The following is a 23776-nucleotide window of genomic DNA, read 5'->3' as shown; positions in this document are numbered from 1 at the left end:
AATGTTGTCACCTTCTCACCAAGCTGCTTGGCGATGGTCTTGTAGCCCATTCCAGCCTTGTGTAGGTCTACAATCTTGTCCCTGACATCCTTGGAGAGCTCTTTGGTCTTGGCCATGGTGGAGAGTTTGGAATCTGATTGATTGATTGCTTCTGTGGACAGGTGTCTTTTTTACAGGTAACAAGCTGCAGTTAGGAGCACTCCCTTTAAGAGTGTGCTCCTAATTTCAGCTCGTTACCTGTATAAAAGACACCTGGGAGCCAGAAATCTTTCTGATTGAGAGGGGGTCAAATACTTACTTCCCTCATTAAAATGCAAATCAATTCATAACATTTCTGACATGCGTTTTTCTGGATATTTTTGTTGTTATTCTGTCTCTCACTGTTCAAATAAACCTAACATTAAAATTATAGACTGATCATTTCTTTGTCAGTGGGCAAACGTACAAAATCAGCAGGGGATCAAATACTTTTTTCCCCCACTGTATCTTCCTAAGTTATTCCTTCTTCATAGACTAGACGTAACATAGGAAATGTAAAACCCAAGACACTCAAATGAGTATGATATGTTACGTTTGGCATGCAGAAGGTTACTTAATAAGGCAAAAACTTTGCGTGTTTGAAAAAAAAAGATTGCGTGTTCGAATCTCATCACAGACAATTTAAGAATTTTAGCTAAATAGCAACTTTGAAACTACAGTTGAAGTCGGAAGTTTACATACACTTAGGTTGGAGTCCTTAAAACTCGTTTTTCAAACACTCCACAAATTTCTTGTTAACAAACAATAGTTTTGGCAAGTCGGTTAGGACACCTACTTTGACACAAGTAATTTTTCCAACAATTGTTTGCAGACAGATTATTTCACTTATCACAATTCCTGTATCACAACTGTATCACAATTCCAGTGGGTCAGAAGTTTACATACACTAAGTTGACTGTGCCTTTAAACAGCTTGGAAAATTCCAGAAAATGATGTCATGGCTTTAGAAGCTTCTGATAGGCAAATTGACATCATTTGAGTCAATTGGAGGTGTAACTGTGGATGTATTTCAAACTCAGTTCCTCTTTGGGGCGGCAGGGTAGCCTAGTGGTTAGATTGTTGGACTAGCAATCAAGTTCAAATCCCCGAGCTGACAAGGTACAAATCTGTCGTTCTGCCCCTGAACAAGGCAGTTAACCCACTGTTCCTAGGCTGTCATTGAAAATAAGAATTTGTTCTTAACTGACCTGCCTAGTTAAATAAAGGTATAACAAATGTATTTGCTTGACATCATGGGGAAATCAAAAGAAATCAGCCAAGACCTCAGAAAAAAAATTGTAGACCTCCACAAGTCTGGTTCATCCTTGGGAACAATTTCCAAACGCCTGAAGGTACCATGTTAATCTGTACAAACAATAGTATGCAAGTATAAACACCATGGGACCACGCAGCTGTCATACCGCTCTGGAAGTGTTGTGTTCTGTCTCCTAGAGATGAACGTACTTAGGTGCGAAAAGTGCAAATCAATCCCAGAACAACAGCAAAGGAACTTGTGAAGATGCTGGAGGAAACAGGTACGAAAGTATCTATATCCACAGTAAAACGAGTCCTATATCTACATAACCTGAAAGGCCGCTCAGCAAGGAAGAAGTCACTGCTCCAAAACGGCCATAAAAAAAGCCAGACTACGGGTTGCAACTGCACATGGGGTCAAAGATCGTACTTTTTGGAGAAATGTCCTCCGGTCGAAATGTCCTCTGGTCTGATGAAACAAAAATAGAACTGTTTGGTGATAATGACCATCGTTATGTTTGGAGGAAAAAGGGGGAGGCTTGCAAGCCAAAGAACACCATCTCAACCGTGAAGCACGGGGGTGGCAGCATCATATTGTGAGGGTGCTTTGCTGCAGGAGTGACTGGTGCACTTCACAAAATAGATGGCATCATGAGGAAGGGAAATTATGTGGATATATTGAAGCAACATTTCAAGACATCAGTCAGGAAGTTAAAGCTTGGTCACAAATGGGTCCTCTAAATGGACAATGACCCCAAGCATACTTCCAAAGTTGTGGCACAATGGCCTAAGGACATCAAAGTCAAGGTATTGGAGTGGCCATCACAAAGCCCTGACCTCAATACTATAGAAAATATGTGTGCAGAACTGAAAAAGCGTGTGCACGCTAGAGGCCTACAAACCTGACTCAGTTACACCAGCTCTGTTAGAAGGAATGGGCCAAAATTCACCCAATTTATTGTGAGAAGCTTGTGGAAGGCTACCCGAAACGTTTGACCCAAGTTAAACAATTTAAAGGCAATGCTACCAAATACTAATTGAGTGTATGTAAACTTCTGACCCACTGGGAATGTGATGAAATAAATAAAAGCTGAATAAATCATTCTCTCTGCTATTATTCTGCCATTTCACATTCTTAAAATAAAGTGGTGATCCTAACTGACCTAAAACAGGGCATTTTTACTAGGATTAAGTGTCAGGAATTGTGAAAAAACGGAGTTTAAATGTATTTGGCTGAGGTGTATGTAAACTTCCGACTTCAACTGTACTTACTACTTTTTAGCTACTTTGCAACTACTTAGCATGTTAGCTAACCCTAACCTTAAGCGGTTTAGCTAACCCTTCCCTTAACCCTTTAATTTAACTTAACCATAACCTTGACCCCTAACATCTACAGCTAACGTTAGCCACCTAGCTAACATTAGCCACAACAAATTGGAATTTGTAACATATATGTTCAGCAAATTCTGAACATATTGTACGTTGTGCAAATTCGAAATATAATATATGAATTGCAATTGGTAACATATCGTACGAATTGAAATTCGTAGCATTTACTAAATTGAGTGTCTCGGATTTACGTACAGAATAATACAAAATGTTCTGAGACCACGTTGCTTTTGACAACAGGCACCCTCTCAATGTGTCAGCTCTTGCAGACGCGTAGTCCTGGTGACGCAAATGCCAGTCTGCTCAGTGTTCGGCCTCACGTGGTTGAAGTTGGCGCTCGCCTCTGGACCGCCAGGCTGGCAACCTGTGCCCACCGCCATGATCCTTTTCCTTATGTGCCCAAAGGGAGCCTAGCCAAAGAGTGACAAAAATTCCCAGAGTTGTAATTTAAGGTCGAGGCAGGAGTTTCTGTTACCCAGTCCAAGTTTTTAAGTAGTGGGTGTGTTGATTCAGACATAGTTTGCAGAAAGGAAGGGCATAGAGAGAGAGCGTGAGAGAGAGAGAGAGTACTGGGAAGTGGAGTGCATAGTGCCAATAGGAATAGGAAGGGAAAGTTCCTTGCTGAGACACAGGAGACCCTGTCCTCACATACATACTGTACTCAATATAGACTGACATCGTTCCACACATACCTCAGACTGCTGCCTCTCTCCCTCCCCCTTTCTCCAACCCTCTCACACTGTCACACACACACACTTTCCCATCACTTCTTTCCCCCACTTTCCCCTTATTACTCCAGTAAACTTTGCCTCTCCAACCTGGTCTCAGAGCATTTCTTATTATTCTGTACGTAAATCCGAAATACTCAATTTATACTGAACAAAAATATAAAATATAAATAAATAAAATAAATATAAATATAAATATAAAAAGTTCCGGAACTCCAATTTGAGCAGCAGCAGCTGAAAAATTAGCTCCTACAAATATTGAAATTTACATGGTTTTTAGAGTGAAGTACATCGGAAAAAAGCAAAAGAAAACTGCAAGACTGAATAGGAGAAAAAACAAGCAACAAACAAAGAAGATAGGCTTTTGAAAAATAACTATTTTTCATAAAATTGTAGTTATCTTAGCAAGCTGAATTGTTTACCAGTTGCTAAGCAGTTGCTAGGGACTCTTTTGGAAGAAGCTAGCTAGCTAACGAAGAACAACAAAGAATATCTAGTTAACAGAAGAAAAGAAAGAGAAAATCAGGACAGAAGAAAAAGGATATCAAAGTGAAACAGTTCTCTAAAGACACAGGAGACAATAATACAAGAAACAACACTTCTGTAGCTTGTCAACTATGTGTCTGTCTATCCCTGTTCTCTCCTCTCTGCACAGGCCATACAAACGCTTCACACCGCGTGGCCGCTGCCACTCTAACCTGGTGGTCCCAGCGCGCACGACCCACGTGGAGTTCCAGGTCTCCGGCAGCCTCTGGAACTGCCGGTCTGCAGCCAACAACGCTGAGTTCATCTCAGCCTATGCTACCCTCCAGTCCCTAGACTTCCTGGCGCTGACGGAAACATGGATTACCACAGATAACACTGCTACTCCTACTGCTCTCTCTTCGTCTGCCCACGTGTTCTCGCATACCCCTAGAGCATCGAGCCAGCGGGGTGGTGGCACTGGAATCCTCATCTCTCCCAAGTGGACATTCTCTCTTTCTCCCCTGACCCATCTGTCTATCTCCTCATTTGAATTCCATGCTGTCACAGTTACCAGCCCTTTCAAGCTTAACATCCTTATCATTTATCGCCCTCCAGGTTCCCTTGGAGAGTTCATCAATGAGCTTGACGCCTTGATAAGTTCCTTTCCTGAGGATGGCTCACCTCTCACAGTTCTGGGTGACTTTAACCTCCCCACGTCTACCTTTGACTCATTCCTCTCTGCCTCCTTCTTTCCACTCCTCTCCTCTTTTGACCTCACCCTCTCACCTTCCCCCCCTACTCACAAGGCAGGCAATACGCTTGACCTCATCTTTACTAGATGCTGTTCTTCCACTAATCTCATTGCAACTCCCCTCCAAATCTCCGACCACTACCTTGTATCCTTTTCCCTCTTGCTCTCATCCAACACTTCTCACTCTGCCCCTACTCGGATGGTATTGCGCCGTCCCAACCTTCGCTCTCTCTCTCCCGCTACTCTCTCCTCTTCCATCCTATCATCTCTTCCCTCTGCTCAAACCTTCTCCAACCTATCTCCTGATTCTGCCTCCTCAACCCTCCTCTCCTCCCTTTCTGCATCCTTTGATTTTCTCTGTCCCCTATCCTCCAGGCCGGCTCGGTCCTCCCCTCCTGCTCCGTGGCTCGACGACTCACTACGAGCTCACAGAACAAGGCTCCGGGCAGCCGAGCGGAAATGGAGGAAAACTCGCCTCCCTGCGGACCTGGCATCCTTTCACTCACTCCTCTCTACATTCTCCTCTTCTGTCTCTGCTGCTAAAGCCACTTTCTACCACTCTAAATTCCAAGCATCTGCCTCTAACCCTAGGAAGCTCTTTGCTACCTTCTCCTCCCTCCTGAATCCTCCTCCCCCCCTCCTCCCTCTCTGCGGATGACTTCGTCAACCATTTTGAAAAGAAGGTTGACGATATCCGATCCTCGTTTGCTAAGTCAAACGACACCGCTGGTCCTGCTCACACTGCCCTACCCTGTGCTTTGACCTCTTTCTCCCCTCTCTCTCCAGATGAAATCTTGCGTCTTGTGACGGCCGGCCGCCCAACAACCTGCCCACTTGACCCTATCCCCTCCTCTCTTCTCCAGACCATTTCCGGAGACCTTCTCCCCTTCCTCACCTCGCTCATCAACTCATCCTTGACCGCTGGCTACGTCCCTTCCGTCTTCAAGAGAGCGAGAGTTGCACCCCTTCTGAAAAAACCTACACTCGATCCCTCCGATGTCAACAACTACAGACCAGTATCCCTTCTTTCTTTTCTCTCCAAAACTCTTGAACGTGCCGTCCTTGGCCAGCTCTCCTGCTATCTCTCTCAGAATGACCTTCTTGATCCTAATCAGTCAGGTTTCAAGACTGGGCATTCAACTGAGACTGCTCTTCTCTGTGTCACGGAGGCTCTCCGCACTGCTAAAGCTAACTCTCTCTCCTCTGCTCTCATCCTTCTAGACCCATCTGCTGCCTTTGATACTGTGAACCATCAGATCCTCCTCTCCACCCTCTCCGAGTTGGGCATCTCCGGCGCGGCCCACGCTTGGATTGCGTCCTACCTGACAGGTCGCTCCTACCAGGTGGCGTGGCGAGAATCTGTCTCCGCACCATGCGCTCTCACCACTGGTGTCCCCCAGGGCTCTGTTCTAGGCCCTCTCCTATTCTCGCTATACACCAAGTCACTTGGCTCTGTCATATCCTCACATAGTCTCTCCTATCATTGCTATGCAGACGACACACAATTAATCTTCTCCTTTCCCCCTTCTGATAACCAGGCGGCGAATCGCATCTCTGCATGTCTGTCAGACATATCAGTGTGGATGACGGATCACCAGCTCAAGCTGAACCTCGGCAAGACGGAGCTGCTCTTCCTCCCGGGGAAGGACTGCCCGTTCCATGATCTCGCCATCACGGTTGACAACTCCCTTGTGTCCTCCTCCCAGAGTGCTAAGAACCTTGGCGTGATCCTGGACAACACCCTGTCGTTCTCCACTAACATCAAGGCGGTGACCCGATCCTGTAGGTTCATGCTCTACAACATTCGCAGAGTACGACCCTGCCTCACACAGGAAGCGGCGCAGGTCCTAATCCAGGCACTTGTCATCTCCCGTCTGGATTACTGCAACTCGCTGTTGGCTGGGCTCCCTGCCTGTGCCATTAAACCCCTACAACTCATCCAGAACGCCGCAGCCCGTCTGGTGTTCAACCTTCCCAAGTTCTCTCACGTCACCCCGCTCCTCCGCTCTCTCCACTGGCTTCCAGTTGAAGCTCGCATCCGCTACAAGACCATGGTGATTGCCTACGGAGCTGTGAAGGGAACGGCACCTCCATACCTTCAGGCTCTGATCAGGCCCTACACCCAAACAAGGGCACTGCGTTCATCCACCACTGGCCTGCTGGCCCCCCTACCTCTGAGGAAGCACAGTTCCCGCTCAGCCCAGTCAAAACTGTTCGCTGCTCTGGCACCCCAATGGTGGAACAAGCTCCCTCACGACGCCAGGACAGCGGAGTCAATCACCACCTTCCGGAGACACCTGAAACCCCACCTCTTTAAGGAATACCTAGGATAGGATAAAGTAATCCTTCTAACCCCCCCCTTAAAAGATTTAGATGCACTATTGTAAAGTGGTTGTTCCACTGGATATCATAAGGTGAATGCACCATTTTGTAAGTCGCTCTGGATAAGAGCGTCTGCTAAATGACTTAAATGTAAATGTAAATGTAATAAACGCAACATGCAACAATTTCAAAGATTTTACTGAGTTACAGTTCATATAAGGAAATCAGTTAATTTAAATAAATAAATGATGCCCTAATCTATGGATTTCACCTGATTGGGAATACAGATATGCATCTGTTGGTCACAGATACCTTAAAAAAATGGTATGGACAAAACTCCTCCCACATCTTTGCAAGTATTCCCTGAACTTACTGTATGTTTCTTCATCATGACCACCTCTCCCATCATCTACTGATCACCAGTTCTCTTAGCTACAGATTGTTACACCAGATAATGTGATTTAACAAAAGATTTTTGATAACCATTACTGGGAGTTACAGGATATGTACAGTTTGGTGTAGCACAGAGAATTTTCAACGAACCTTAGTGATGGATTCTTCGCCCTTGTTTCGGGGAAGTCTCATAAAAAGTCTGTGTCCAGTTGCAGCGGGTCCGTTTGAATTTATAAAATGCTCCGTTATTAAAATAAATACTTATTTTGCTCCATAAAATAATCCAACAATATGTGTGCCGCTATCGTGTCTATTTCAAGTCTTCTCACTCATTGATCAAGACAGGTATCTGTCATCATGACATGCAGTACTTTGGGTTGGACATCCACCTGTCTCAATCGATGAGAAAAGACTTGAAATAGAAAGGGATGTCAGCAAAAATCACCTTATCTGGTGAAACAATCTGTAGCTACAGTTCTCTGCACTTGTGTCATGGTTCCACCTGTCTAAAGAGGGCGGCAGAGACCCTCCTAGAGACATTAGCGACACTCTGGTGTGTCCTATTTACTCATTATGATTTCTCTGTTAAAAGAGGTGTGTTTTCTATTGTCCTTCGCTCAAGCTTCAATTGTGTGCGTTTGTCTCCTGAGTGAGTTGTCGAGACTTAGTGTTTGTTGTTTTCCCAGTGTTACTGTGATCCTTCCGTTACCGTTCTCAGTGAAGTATTATGTTTATCCTTAACCGCTTATTCCTGAGCTGGTCTCTTCTCTGCACCTGGGTCCAACCTCACCATGTCACAACTTGTGTGTCTCTACACCTGAGACACACTCGGACACATTGAACTGTGTTACACTGTTCATAAAAAAAAATTGTATGTTACTTTTAGTATATAACATTCTTGTTGAATACCCAGCTCTCTTGAGTTAGCATTAAATAGTGGATACTCCCCTGTATTTCAGAATTTGACAAAAACATTATTTTGATATCTGAATGTCTGGCATCTGCTTGATACTAAAGAGCCCTGTACAGCTAATATACATATCTTCGGGGAATCCATAAGAGCAGTCAAATGTCAAAGATTGATAGAAAATATCCATATTTATTTTATGGCGGTTCTACATCTGGGCTCTCCAACCCTGTTCCTGGAGAGCTACCGTCCTGTAGGTTTTCACTCCAACCCTGTTCCTGGAGAGCTAACGTCCTGTAGGTTTTCACTCCAACCCTGTTCCTGGAGAGCTACCGTCCTGTAGGTTTTCACTCCAACCCTAATCTAGCACACCTGATTCTAATAATTAGCTGGTTGATAACCTGAAACAGGTTAGGTACAACTGTGGTTGGAGCTAAAACCTACAGAAGGGAACAGGGTTGGAGACCCTTGTTCTACATGGTTTTATGTTGAGCCACACTGGCTGTATTTACACAGGCAGCCCAATTCTGATATTAATTTCCACTAATTCCACTGGTCTTAATCGCATCAGATCTTTTTCAGAACTGATCTGATTGATTAAAAGATCAATTAGTGAAAAAAAAGATCAGAATTGGGCGGCCTGTGTAAACGCAGCCATAATCCTTTATCCGGCTTCGGTACACTGGCAATTGTGTTCAGCATGGTGGGCTGGGGAAGCGGAGACTCTTTGTGCTTATCCTGTCTGCGGTGAACAGCCAGCTGGATACGGCTCTGCCAAAAGGGGTGTAGGGATTCTTAACCACCAACTGTCTAGGGTCCTTTTGCAGAAGATTTGCTGGTACTGCACTTCTCCTGGAAAGACATGGTTGTGGTGTTAGCATTTTACACTTTTTGTGGAATGGACGTAGGGCAACACGCCTTTGTTGGTAAAGGTATCAACCGAATGGGACCGGCTAACGTATTGTTTAGGGACAATGAGGGGACATTGAGAGCTGCGTTTGAGAGGAAAGATCAGTCAACAACGTGAAATGGCTGGGAGGAGGAGGAGGGGGGGGGCTAAAGATGTGAAAAGTCTTAGGAAGGCAGTTCTTACACAGTATGAATTGTTGTGTATGGGAGATTGAGGAGAAATGGCACCTCAATTGCTCATACACAACAATACATTTACTGTCTAAGCACAACCAAAACCCCCTTCCTCATCTCAAAGTACTGTCAGTAAACCTCCCCCAGCCCATTAACGTTGAAAGATCATTCTTGTCAATAGTAGCCCTTTGCAGGGGAGTTTTGTAGACATGTCTTTGTATTGTTTTTTAAGAATCTGCAGAGAGAAGAATGAGGTGGTTATGTCATTACTGTTGTAGTCTTGATTTGACACTTTTCAGTGTCCCTTGCTGGTTTCTGTCCCACAATCTTGTTGTGCTCCATAACCGCAAGGTGTGTCTGCTCCCACATGCTTGTGTACCCAAAATGCCCCCACTTTGGGGTATTTTTCAGCAGGGCACTGTGGAATGAACCTAGATAACCTGAGTTTTACAAAAAGAAAAGGTAAAAAGGGAAGGGGGATGGACAAAATTGATTACATGGTCTGGAAGGTACTTTGTGGTCCTCAGGCTACCTCTAACCACCTGCAACCCCAAAACACAAACCATACCAAATTCATGCTGACTGTAAATTCAGTTATATTTGCCATCAGTTTGTACAGTTTTTTGCCAACTTACCTTACCTACAGGGAGGAGGTGAGGGCCCTGGCAGAGTGCTGCCAGGAAAATAACCTCTCCCTCAACATCAACAACACTAAGGAGCTGATTGTGGACTTCAGGAGACAGTAGAGGAAGTATATCAACTGAGGCCACAGTAGAGAAGGTGAAAAGCTTCAAGTTCCTTGGTGTACACATCACTGACAATCTGAAATTGCAACAGCACCGTTTCAACCTTAAGAGGCTGAAGAAATTCAGCTTGGCCCCAAAGACCCTCGAAAACAGATGCACCATTGAGAACATCCTGTTGGACTGTATCACCGCCTGGTATGGCAACTGCACCGTTCGCAACCACAGGGCTCTCTAGAGGGTGTTGCGGTTTGCCCAATGCATCACCGAGGGCACACTGAATACCCTCCAGGACAGCTACAGCACCCTGTGTCACAGGAAGGCCAAGAAGATTATCAAGAACCTCAGCCACCAAGCCACAGCCTTTTCACCCCGCTATCATCCAGAAGGCGAGGTCAGTACAGGTGCATCAAAGCAGGACCGAGACTGAAAAACAGCTTCTATATCAAGGCCATCAGACTGTTAAATAGTCATCACTAGTCGGCCTTCACCAAGTACCCTGCCCTGAACTTATTCACTGTCACTAGCCGGCTACCACCCAGTTACTCAACCCTGCAACTTAGAGAATCTGCCCTATGTACATAGAAATGGAACACTGGTCACTTTAATAATGTTTACAGTGCATTCGAAAATATTCATACCCCTTGACTTTTTCCGCATTTTGTTATGTTACAGCATTATTCTAAAGTTGATTAAATAAATTGTTTTCCTCATCAATCTACACACAATACCCTATAATGACAAAGCAAAACATGATTATTATTTTTTGCTAATTTATTAAAAATAAAAACCAGAAATACCTTATTTACAGTGCCTTGCAAAAGCATTACAACCAGTAATTTAAATGGATTTTTATTTGGATTTCATGTAATGGACATACACAAAATAGTCCAAATTGGTGAAGTGAAATGAAAAAAAAAATCACTTGTTTCAACAAAAAAATGTAAAGCGGAAAAGTGGTGCGTGCATATGTATTCACCCCCTTTGCTATGAAGCCCCTAAATAAGATCTGGTGCAACCAATTACCTTCAGAAGTCACATAAATAGTTAAATAAAGTCCACCTATGTGCAATCTAAGTGTCACATGATCTCAGTATGTTCTGAAAGTCCCCAGAGTCTGCAACACCTCTAAGCAAGGGGTACCACCAACCAAGTGGCACCATGAAGACCAAGGAGCTCTCCAAACATGTCAGGGACAAAGTTGTGGAGAAGTACAAATCAGGGTTGGGTTATAAGAAAATATTCAAAACTTTGAACATCCCACAGAGCACCATTAAATCCATTATTCAAAAATGGAAATAATATGGCACCACAACAAACCTGCCAAGAGAGGGCCGCCCACCAAAACTCACGGACCAGGCAAGGAGGGCATAAATCAGAGAGGCAACAAAGAGACCAAAGATACCCCTGAAAGAGCTGCAAAGCTCTTCCGTAAAGCTGGGCTTTACGGAAGAGTGGCCAGAAAAAAAGCCATTGCCTAAAGAAAAAAATAAGCAAACACGTTTGATGTTCGCCAAAAGGCATGTGGGAGACTCCCCAAACATATGGAAGAAGGTACTCTGGTTATAGGAGACTAAAATTGAGCTTTTTGGCCATCAAAGAAAACGCTATGTCTGGCGCAAACCCAACACCTCTCATCACCCCGAGAATACCATCCCCACAGTGAAGCACGGTGGTGGCAGCATCATGCTGTGGGTATGTTTTTCCATCGGCAGGGACTGGGAAACTGGTCAGAATTGAAGGAATGATGGATGGCGCTAAATACAGGGAAATTCTTGAGGGAAACCTGTTTCAGTCTTCAAGAGATTTGAGACTGGGACGGAGTTTCAACCTTCCAGCAGGACAATGACCTTGAGCATACTGCTAAAGCAACACTCGAGTGGTTTAAGGGGAAACATTTAAATGTCTTGGAATGGCCTAGTCAAAGCCCAGACCTCAATCCAATTGAGAATCTGTGGTATGACTTAATAAAGATTGCTGTACACCAGCGGAACCCATCCGACTTGAAAGAACTGGAGCAGTTTTGCCTTGAAGAATGGACAAAAATCCCAGTGGCTAGATGTGCCAAGCTGATAGAGACATACCCCAAGATACTTTCAGCTGTAATTGCTGCAAAAGGTGGCTCTACAAAGTATTGACTTTGGGGGGGTGAATAGTTATGCACGCTCAAGTTTTCAATTTTTTTGTCTTATTTCTTGTTTGTTTCACATTAAAAAATATGTTGCATCTTCAAAGCGGTAGACATGTTGTGTAAATCAAATGATACAAACCCCCCCAAAAAATCTATTTTAACTCCAGGTTGTAAGGCAACAAAATAGGAAAAATGCCAAGGGGGTGAATACTTTCACAAGCCACTGTACATAAGTATTCAGACCCTTTGCTATGAGACTCAAAATTGAGCCCAAGTTTGGACACATCCACTCGTTCATGGGTTTTTCTTCATTTTTTTGAGTGTGCAAAGCTATCATCAAGGCAAAGGGTGGCTACTTTAAAGAATCTTAAATATAAAATAGATTTTGGTTACTACATGATTCCATATGTGTAATTTCATAGTTTTGTCTTCACTATTATTCTACAATGTAGAAAATAGTACAAATGATTTTTATTTTTTTAATGACTAGGTGTGTCCAAACTTTTGACTGGTCCTGTGTGTGTGTGTGTGTGTGTGTATATATATATATATATACACACACACACACACACACACACACACACACACACACACACACACACACACACACACACACACACACACACACACACACACACACACACAATGCAAATAGTCTGGGTAGCCATTTAATTAGCTGTTCAGGAGTCTTATGGCTTGGAGATATAAGCTGTTAAGAAGCCTTTTGGACCTAGACTTGGCGCTCTGTTACCGCTTGCCGTGCGGTAGCAGAGAGAACAGTCTATGCCTAGGGTGGCTGGAGTCTTTGGCAATTTTTAGGGCCTTCCTCTGACACTGCCTGGTATAGAGGTCCTGGTTGGCCCCAGTGATGTACTGGGCCGTACGCACTACCCTCTGTAATGCCTTGCGGTCGGAGGTCGAGCAGTTGCCATACCAGGCGATGATGCAACCAGTCAGGATGCCCTCGACAGTGCCGCTGTCAAATGTTTTGAGGATCTGAGCACCCATACCAAATCTTTTCAGTCTCCTGAGGGGGAATAGGCATTGTTGTGTCCTCTTCACAACTGTCTTGGTGTGTTTGGACCATAATAGTTTGTTGGTGATGTGGACACCAAGGAACTTGAAGCTCTCAACCTGCTCCACTATAGCCCCATCGATGAGAATGGGGGCATGCTCAGCCCTCCTTTTCCTGTAGTCCACAATCATCTCCTTTGTCTTGATCACATTGCAGGAGAGTTTGTTATCCTGGCAACACACTGCCAGACCTCCTCCCTATAGGCTGCATCATCGGTGATCACACTGTTGTGTTGTCGGCAAACATAATGGTGTTGGAGTCATGCTTGGCCATGCAGTCATGGGTGAACAGGGAGTACAGGAAGGGACTGAGCACGCACCCCTGAGGGGCCTCCGTGTTAAGGATCAGCGTGGCAGATGTTTTATTACCTACCCTTATCACCTGGGGGTGGCCCATCAGGAAGTCCAGGATCTAGTCGCAGAGGGAGGTGTTTAGTCCCAGTGTACTTAGCTTAGTGATGAGCTTTCAGGGCATTATGGTGCTGAAGGCTGAGCTGTAATCAATGAATAGCATTCTCATGTAGGTGTTCCTTTTGTCCAGGTGGGAAAGGGCAGTGTGAAGTGCAATAGAGATAGCGTCATCTGTGGATCTGTTGTGGAGGTATGCAAATTGAGTGGGTCTAGGGTTTCTGGGAAAATGGTGTTGATGTGAGCCATTACCAGCCTTTCAAAGTACGTCATGGCTACAGACGTGAATGCTATCGGTCGGTAGTCATTTAGGCAGGTTACCTTGGTGTTCTTGGGCACAGGGACTATGGTGGTCTGCTTGAAACATGTTGGTATTACAGACTCGGTCAGGGACAGGTTGAAAATGTCAGTGAAGACACTTGCCAGTTGGTCAGCGCATGCTCGGAGTACACGTCCTGGTAATCCTTCTGGCCCTGCATCCTTGTGAATGCTGACCTGTTTAAAGGTCTTACTCACATCGGCTGCAGAGAGCGTGATCACACAGTCGTCCGGAACAGCTGGTGCTCTCATGCATGCTTCGGTGTTGCTTGCCTGGAAGCAAGCATAGAAGTCATTTAGCTTCTCTGGTAGGCTTGTGTCACTGGGCAGCTGTGCTTCCCTTTGTAGTCCGTAATAGTTTGCAAGCCCTGCCACATCCGACGAGCGTCGGAGCCAGTGTAGTATGATTCAATCTTAGTCCTGTATAGACCCTTTGCCTGTTTGATGGTTCGTCGGAGGGCATAGCGGGATTTCTTATAAGAGTCGGGTTAGAGTCCCGCTCCTTGAAAGCGGCAGCTCTACCCCTTTAGCTCAGTGCAGATATTGCCTGTAATCCATGGCTTCTGGTTGGGGTATGTACGTACGGTCACTATGGGGATGACGTCATTGATGCACTTATTGATGAAGCCAGTGACTGATGTGGTGTACTCCTCAATGCCATTGGAAGAATCCCGGAACATATTCCAGTCTGTGCTAGCAAAACAGTCCTGTAGCATAGCATCTGCGTCATCTGACCACTTACGTACTGATTGAGTCACTGGTACTTCCTGCTTTAGGTTTTGCTTGTAAGCAGAAATCAGGAGGATAGAGTCATGGTCAGATTTGCCAAATGGAGGGCGAGGGAGAGCTTTGTACACGTCTCTGTGTGTGGGGTAAAGGTGGTCTAGAGTTTTTTTTCCTCTGGTTGCACATGTAACATGCTGGTAGAAATTAGGTAAAACGGATTTAAGTTTCCCTGCATTAAATTCCCCGGCCACTAGGAGCACCGCCTCTGGATGAGCATTTTCTTGTTTACTTATGGCCTTATATAGCTCGTTGAGTGCGGTCTTAGTGCCAGCATCGGTTTGTGGTGGTAAATAGACAGTTAAAACATTTTTTTAATGAAAACTGTCTTGGTAAATAGTGTGGTCAACAGCTTATCATGAGATACTCTACCTCAGGTGAGCAAAACCTTGAGATGTCCTTAATATTAGATTTCGTGCACCAGCTGTTATTTACAAATAGACACAGACCGCCACCCCTTGTCTTCCCAGAGGCAGCTGTTCTATCTTGCAGATGCACAGAAAACCCAGCCAGCTGTATGCTATCCATGTCGTCGTTCAGCCACAACTCAGTAAAACATAACATATGACAGTTTTTAATGTCCCGTTGGTAGGTTAGTCTTGATCGGAGATCATCCATTTTGTCATCCAATGCTTGCATGTTGGCCAATAGGACTGATGGTAGAGGCCGATTACCTACTCCCCGATGAATCCTCACAAGGCACCCCGATCTCCGCCCCCTGTACCTTCGTCTTTTCCTCAACCATCCCCTTTATAACCTCCCCACCCTCTACCTCCCCCGGCTCTTATCTTCCATGGCCTCATCATCCCCTCATCTTCCCTCCATTTTGGCCCCCTTTCCCCAGTGCAAGAGCGTAGTAATCCCATTACACATGTGTGAATACCAGCTGGGAGAGGGAAGGAGCGGGGAGAGAGGAGAAAATGAACAGTGTGTGTGTCTATATAGTATACTTCTCCACTTTCCTCAGTGTAAAGTATGTAATCTAATGTTGGAAGTATTTCAGTGCTGGTGAGAGGCGAAAGGGCACAGGCAGGCATAGTAGAGGTTAGCTCGGGGAGGGTTTGTAAGGTGGGGACGCTAGACAGCAGAGACAGACCCAATGTGTTTCCTGAAGAGTTCAAGCACCAAGAAAATAAACAAGCCTTTTGATCACAAAGGCCCCATTCACTCCGTCTCCCTCTGCGTCTCCCCCTCCCCCCTCCGTTCTGTGCCTTCCACTTACCCTTGCTACTCTGGCCATTAAATCTCCACTCTCCCTCTGACCCTTCTCTTTATTAATCCCCTTTCCTCCTTTAAAATCCCTTCCTCCCTCTCTTCCCTCCATTTCACCTCTCTTTTCCTCTGGAGCTGTGCCTCAACTGTGTGTCTGTCACTTGTATGACTTGAGGGCCTCAGTTGATATTGTCTTTGGGCTTTTAAAAGGCCTTGAAGATATGGGGCCCCCTATCATCTTGTAGGGGAAGAGAGCTGTAGAGTGTTGAGGAGACTGTCAATTTGAAAATATCTTCATCATAACATCATTGACACGCAATGGTAGTGAGTGACAAATGCCATCCTCACTTAACTCTCCTTCATCCCCTACTCAATGGCTCTTTAGTGTGTGCTTGTGTGTTTTTTTAATAATTGCAGATGTGTTGGTGTGAATTGGACTCTCCCCATATCAGTGTCAGCTCGTGTGTTCTGTTGTTCAGTGTGGTTCCCTATGCCATTCAGCACCACTTAGGAAAGAAAAATAGATTTCCTCATTACAATACTGCGGTTTAAAATAAGGCGGAGAGGGGGGACAAATCAAATACATTTTATGTAACCTGGTCAGATTATAAAACCTTAGCCAATCATCAGGTTGCTTACCCTATATTTCAGATCTCACAATACAGATAGGCTAACATTGATTAAACATTACTAACTATTCATCATGTTTGATTGATTACTGCAGCTTAACAATGACGTGTTGTTAACAAGTCAGTAATAAATAAGCCTCATTATCAATTACCTCCATCACAAACAACAGTTCACACCTACAGAACAAGAACATCTAGCTTTCGTTAAATTTCTTTTGACAAGCAATAAGCTTCACCCACAAGGTATGCACCTGAAACCCTGATCTCAAGACCCTGTTGTGGAAACTAGTTTCCTTGTACCATAAATGAACTAGTCATAATTAGTTATACTTTGTATATAGGCCTATAGTTCGATTCCAAGACTGCATTTAGGCTAGTTGTAATACTGGTAAGCACAACAGACAAAGCAACAGTGTTTTAATTAAACTAAGACAGAAGATGAAAAGTGTATAGTACGACGTTTACAGTGCCTCTCGAAAGTATTCACACCACTTGACTTTTTCCGCATTTTGTTGTGTTACAGCCTGAATTTAAAATTGATTAAATTTAGAATTTTTTTTTTGTCACTGGCCTACACACAATACCCCATAACGTCAAAGTGGAATTATGTTTTTCTTAATATTTACAAATACATTAATACTGAAAAGCTGAAATGTCTTGAGTCAATAAGTATTCAACGCTTTTGATTTTTGAATGACTACCTCATCTCTGTACCCCCACACAATTATCAGTCGAGCAGTGAATTTCAAACACAGATTCAACCACAAAGACCAGGGAGGTTTTCCAATGCCTCACAAAGAAGGGCACCAATTGGTCGATGGGTAAAAAAACATTGAATACCCCTTTGAGCATGGTGAAGTTATTAGTTACATTTTGGATGGTTTATCAATACACACAGTCACTACAAAGATACAGGAATCCTTCCTAACTCAGTTGCCAGAGAGGAAGGAAACCGCTCTGGGATTTCACCATGAGGCCAATGGTGACTTTAAAACAGTTACAGAGTTGAATGGCTGTGATAAGAGAAAACTGAGGATGGATCAACCACATTGTAGTTACTCCACAATACTAACCTAATTGAATGAAAAGAAGGAAGCCTCTACAGAAGAAAAATATTCCAAAACATGCATCCTGTTTGCAACAAGGCACTAAAGTAATACTACAAAAAGATTGGCAGAGCAATTCACTTTTGTCCTGAATAGAAAGTGTCATGTTTGGGGAAAATCCAACACAATACATTACTGTGTACCACTCTCCATATTTTCAAGCATAGTGGTCACTGCATAATGTTATTGGTACGCTTGTAATTGTTAAGGACTGGGGAGTTTTTCAGGATAAAAAAATAAACGGAATGGAGCTAAGCACAGGTAAAATCCCAAAGGGAAACCTGGTTCAGTCTGCTTTCCACCAGACATCGTGAGATGAATTCACCTTTCAGCAGGACAATAACCTAAAACACAAAGCCAAATCTACACTGGAGTTACTTACCAAGAAGAAAGTTACAGTTTTGACTTAAATCTACTTTAAAAAATCTATGGCAAGACCTGAAAATGGATGTTTAGCAATGGTCAACAACAAGAATTTTGAAAAGTATAATGGACAAATGTTGCATAATCCAGGTGTGGAAAGCTCTTAGAGATTTACCCAGAAAGACTTGCAACTGTAATCGCTGACAAAGGTGCTTCTACAAAGTATTAACTCAGGGGTGTGAATACTTATGTAAATTAGATATTTCTGTATTTCATTTTCAATATATTTGCAAACATTTATACAAACATGTTTTCACTTTGTCATTATGAGGTATTGTGTGTAGCTGGGTGAGAGAGAGAAAAATAAACTTAATCCATTTTGAATTCAGGCTGTAAAACAACAAAATGTGGAATACATCAAGGGGTATGAATACATTCTGAAGGCACAGTAGGTCCTGAAAATATACCCCGTCTCTCCGTCTCCCCCCTTTCTCGCCTCCAGCGTCTGTCTGTCACTCTGATTAGGGACGTCAAGGTCGCCTCACAAAGGAGGAGAAGAACCCTTAATGTTTTGGCAGTGTGGTGTCGGAGCAACAAGCTCTCCCTCAACGTCAGCAAGACCAAATGAGCTGATCGTGGAATACAGGAAACAAGGGGGGGAGAAGGCCCCCATCCACATCAACGGGGCGGCAGTGGAGCAGGTAGACGGCTTCAAGTTCTTCGGTGTCCAAATCACGAAATACTTAAAATGGTCCAAACACACACGCACAGTCGTGCCTCAGTGCCTCTTCCCCCTCATGAGGTTGAAAAAGTTTGGCATTGGCCCTCAAATCCTGAAAAGGTTCTACAGCTGTACTATTGAGAGCATATTGACTGGCTGCATCACTTCTTGGTATGACAATAGCACGGCCCTCGATCGCATGGCGCTACAGAGGGTTGTGCGGACAGCCCAGTACATCACTGGGGACGAGCTCCCTGCCATCCAGGACCTCTATATCAGGCTGTGTGAAAAGAAGGCCAGAAAAAAAATCATCAAAGAGCCCAACCACCCAAGCCATAGACTATTTGATCAGCTTCTATCCCCAAGCAATACGAATGAAAGATAGCTAACAAAATAGCTAAACGGACTGCGTTTAGCTTGTATCTTTATTGACCTTTTATTTCTCTATCCACACTCACAGGGCCCTACATACACACTGTCACTCCAACACACAAACAAACACTCACTCACACATAATATGCACATACATTTATACTGACTCAACACACCCGCACACCCACTCACATGCAAGCATCTGCTACTCTATTCTCCAGTGATTGCATGTTGGCCAATAGAACGGATGGTAGAGGCGGGTAATTCTCACAAGGCACCCCGATCTTTGTCTTTTCTTGACACAAATGATGAGGATTTGGGCCTGGTCTCGGAGAAACAGTACATCCTTCGCGTCGGACTCATTAAAGAAAATATCTTTGTCCAGTTCGAGGTGAGTAATCCCTGTTCTGATATCCAGAAGCTCTTTTCGGTCATAAGAGATGGTAGCAGCAACATTATGTACAAAATAAGTTACAAACAATGCGGAAAAAAAAAAACACAAAAAATGTCACAGTTGGTTAGGAGCCCGTAAAATGGCAGCCATCCCCTCCAGCGCCATTATACATAATATTCAGACCCTTTGCTATGAGACTCGAAATTGAGTTCAGGTGAAACCTGTTTCCATTGAGCATTCTTGAGATGTTTCTACAACTTGGTTGAAGTCCACCTGTGGTAAATTCAATTGATAGGACATGATTTGGAGAGTCACAAACCTGTCTATATAAGGTCTCACAGTTGACAGTGCATGTCAGAGCAAAAACCAATTGTCCGTAGAGCTCTGAGACAGGATTGTGTCGAGGCACAGATCTGGGGAAGGGTACCAAAACATTTCTGCAGCATTGAAGGTATCCAAGAACACAGTAGCCTTCATCATTCTTAAATGGAAGAAGTTTGTAACCACCAAGACTCTTCCTAGAGCTGGCAGCCCGGCCAAACTGAGCCATCAGAAGTTTACATACACTCAATTAGTACTTGGTAGCATTGCCTTTAAATTGTTTAACTTGGGTCAAACATGTCGGGTAGCCTTCCACAAGCTTCCCACAATAAGTTGGGTGAATTTTGGCCCATTCCTCCTAACAGAGCTGGTGTAACTGAGTCAGGTTTGTAGGCCTCCTTGCTCGCACACGCTTTTTTAGTTCTGCCCACAAATTTTCAATAGGAGTGAGGTCAGGGCTTTGTGATGGCCACTCCAATACCTTGACTTTGTTGTCCTTAAGCCATTTTGCCACAACTTTGGAAGTATGCTTTGGGTCATTGTCCATTTGGAAGACCCATTTGCGACCAAGCTTTAACTTCCTGACTGATGTATTGAGATGTTGCTTCAATATATCCACATAATTTCCCTTCCTCATAATGCCATCTATTTTATGAAGTGCACCAGTCCCTCTTGCAGCAAAGCACCCTCACAACATGATGCTGCCACCCCCGTGCTTCACGGTTGGGACGGTGTTCTTCGGCTTGCAAGCCACCCCCTTTTTCCTCCTAACATAACGATGGTCATTATGGCCAAACAGTTCTATTTTTGTTTCATCAGACCAGAGGACATTTCTCCAAAAAGTCTTTGTCCCCATTTGCAGTTGCAATCCATAGTCTGGCTTTTTTATGGCGGCTTTGGAGCAGTGGCTTCTTCCTTGCTGAGCGGCCTTTCAGGTTATGTCGATATATACACTTTTGTACCTGTTTCCTCCAGCATCTTCACAAGGTCCTTTGCTGTTGTTCTGAGATTGATTTGCACTTTTCGCACCTAAGTACGTTCATCTCTAGGAGACAGAACGCGTCTCCTTCCTGAGTGGTATGAGGGCTGCGTGGTCCCATGGTGTTTATACTTGTGTACTATTGTTTGTACAGATGAACGCGGTACTTTCAGGCATTTGGAAATTGCTCCCAAGGATGAACCAGACTTGTGGAGGTCTACAATTTTTTTTTCTGAGGTCTTGGCTGATTTCTTTTGATTTTCCCATGATGTCAAGCAAAGAGGCACTGAGTTTGTAGGTAGACCTTGAAATACATCCACAGGTACACCTCCAATTGACTCAAATTATGTCAATTAGCCTATCAGAAGCATCTAAAGCCATGACATAATTTTCTGGAATTTCCCAAGCTGTTTAAAGGCACAGTAAACTTCTGACCCACTGGAATTGTGATACAGTGAATTATAAGTGAAATAATCAGTCTGTCAACAATTGTTGGAAAAATTACTTGTGTCATGCAAAAAGTAGATGTCCTAACCAACTTGCCAAAACTATAGTTTGTTAACAAGAAATGTGTGGAGTGGTTGAAAAACAAGTTTTAATGACTCCAACCTAAGTGTATGTCAACATCCGACTTCAACTGTAAATATGGTATTGGAACTAACTTTTTAAATATTTCCTGTATATAGTGTGCTTACTTACTTACGTTATTGTGTATAACAGCAAAACTGTTACTTCACCCTAGACAAGTTGGCTACTGGGGGTCACAGTTTCTTCACACTCTTTGGAGAAGGAATGGGAGTGAAGGATGAAAAGAATAATGGAATATGGCTTGAGGTTTTGGATTAATAATAAGTATATGGAAACATATGATGCCAATGGCTGGTAGAAGAAAGGCAGAGATGCTTGGGGCAGTGGTGGAGGACCGTTTTCGGCTACGTTAACACTGTTCTGTTACTCTGGTGCTTGTGTATGACAGCCTATGAAATGTCACCTACTACCCTTCAGTTTCCACACACAACCACTCAGAGGAAACGAGAACGGGGGAGGGAGTGGGAGCAACGCGAGTGAGTGAGAGTGAGAGAGAGTTGGATGAAAAGAAAGAGAAGGCCACCTACGATCCCTTGTTGTTCTCCAGTTCAATTTCCCCTCCATCGGTTTCTTCAATGGCGCACATATCATCTCCTCTCCAACCCTCCTCTTGGGTCTCATCAACTTTTCCTTTCTCCTGTAATCTCATTTATGTTCTCTCCCGGATCTCTAAAGAAATACTCCTATAACGAAAAGTCTGAAGGATCCTTCATTAGACCAAATAGAAGGAGGAATGCAATTAAAGAGCAACTGAAGGCAATAAACAATTTCTCTGGTAGAAAACAGCCTATGTGGCATTGATATTAGTCAGATACATTTATTCTAGTGTCAATTGAGTACAAAGTGGAAATAGGATAACTTTGGTCATAAAGTCAGTCTCGTTCAAAACAGAGATTTGCGAGATAATTAGGAAACAATTGTATGTCACGGAATGAAGGGTACCATAACAGTTTTCCTTGAGTTGGGTTTAATTCAACCCTGCCCAATGCCCACAGCTGGTAGCACCCAAGTAATCATCAATTGCCCATGGTCAATTTGGTTTGACATTTGATATCCCTATGGAGCTAGTCAGGGGCCATCAGTAAATGACACAATGCACATAGGACAATATTTTAAAATGTCAATAGCTCCAAATTTCAATGACTTTAAAACCTCAAATCAACAAAAAAATTGTAGAAATGAATATACAAATATTGAAAGCATTTAATGAGACAACTAAAAGATGTGCAACATGAAAATATTGTCCCATCAACATTGTGTAATTTATTGAGTCGCTATCTATCCCCAGAGATAGACTATCCAAAGTTAAACCCACTTTGCCATGGTCCCACATCAGTGGCTGAACCTAATTGTTGAAGGAAGTTGGCTAGCTAGGCTACTTCCAGAAACAAGACCTGGTTAGACTGTTTCAAGTTATCTAGAAGGGTGAGTGACTGTAACTGTGTATTGTTTTGGCAGAGTGAAAGTACAATAGCTTCCCACGTTTGAACCAAAGGAGGTGGGTGGGAGGAGCTATAGGAGGACAGGCTCATTGTAATGGCTGGAATGGAATTAATGGAACGATATCAAACACATGAAAACTACATGTTTGACTCCATTCCATTCCAGCCATTACAATGAGCCTGTCCTCCTATAGCTCCTCCCACCAGCCTCCTCTGGTTCGAACAAACACACACACGAGAGACACCCATGTAAATGCATGCCTCCAAAACACAAATCTCATTCGCATTTCCTAATGACGAGAATTGAAACCAAGGCTAAATCAGGAAGTTCAGCCCCCCTTTTAGAGAAAGACCCAGCAGACTCCTTTGGTTCAGGGGCGGCAGGTAGCCTAGTGTTGGACTAGGAACTGAAAGGTTGCAAGATCGAATCCCTGAGCTGACTAGGTAAAAATCTGTCGCTCTGCTCCTGAACAAGGCAGTTAACCCACTGTTCCTAGGCTGTCAGTGAAATAAGAATTTGTTCTTAACTGACTTGCCTAGTTAAATAAAGAAAAAATAAATGTAAAAAAAACTATGACTGAAAAGGATAACAGGACATGTTGGTGATGCATTCAGGTTCTAATTGAGTCCACAATGTTGCACTAGCCAATATCTTACCATCAATACACAAAATATGCTGATTTTCAACTGTGACACTAGTGCACTGTGTATACTTACCCTTATGTTATACAAGGGAAATTGTGTTTTCATAGCTAGGGCTGACAGTGAAGAGCACAATCAACAACCTCTGCATAATCAAAACAGTTGCTTTGTGAGAAGGTGCTAAAGTTCACAGTTAGCCATTGTTGTTTAATAAATGAAAGCTGAAAAGTACTAGTGGTC

This window comes from Salmo salar, chromosome 14 (genome assembly GCF_965601325.2).
Source record: "Salmo salar chromosome 14, fSalSal1, whole genome shotgun sequence".
Taxonomy (NCBI): Eukaryota; Metazoa; Chordata; class Actinopteri; order Salmoniformes; family Salmonidae; genus Salmo; species Salmo salar.
The sequence above is the reverse complement of the archived record's forward strand: the minus strand, read 5'-3'. Positions refer to the sequence as shown.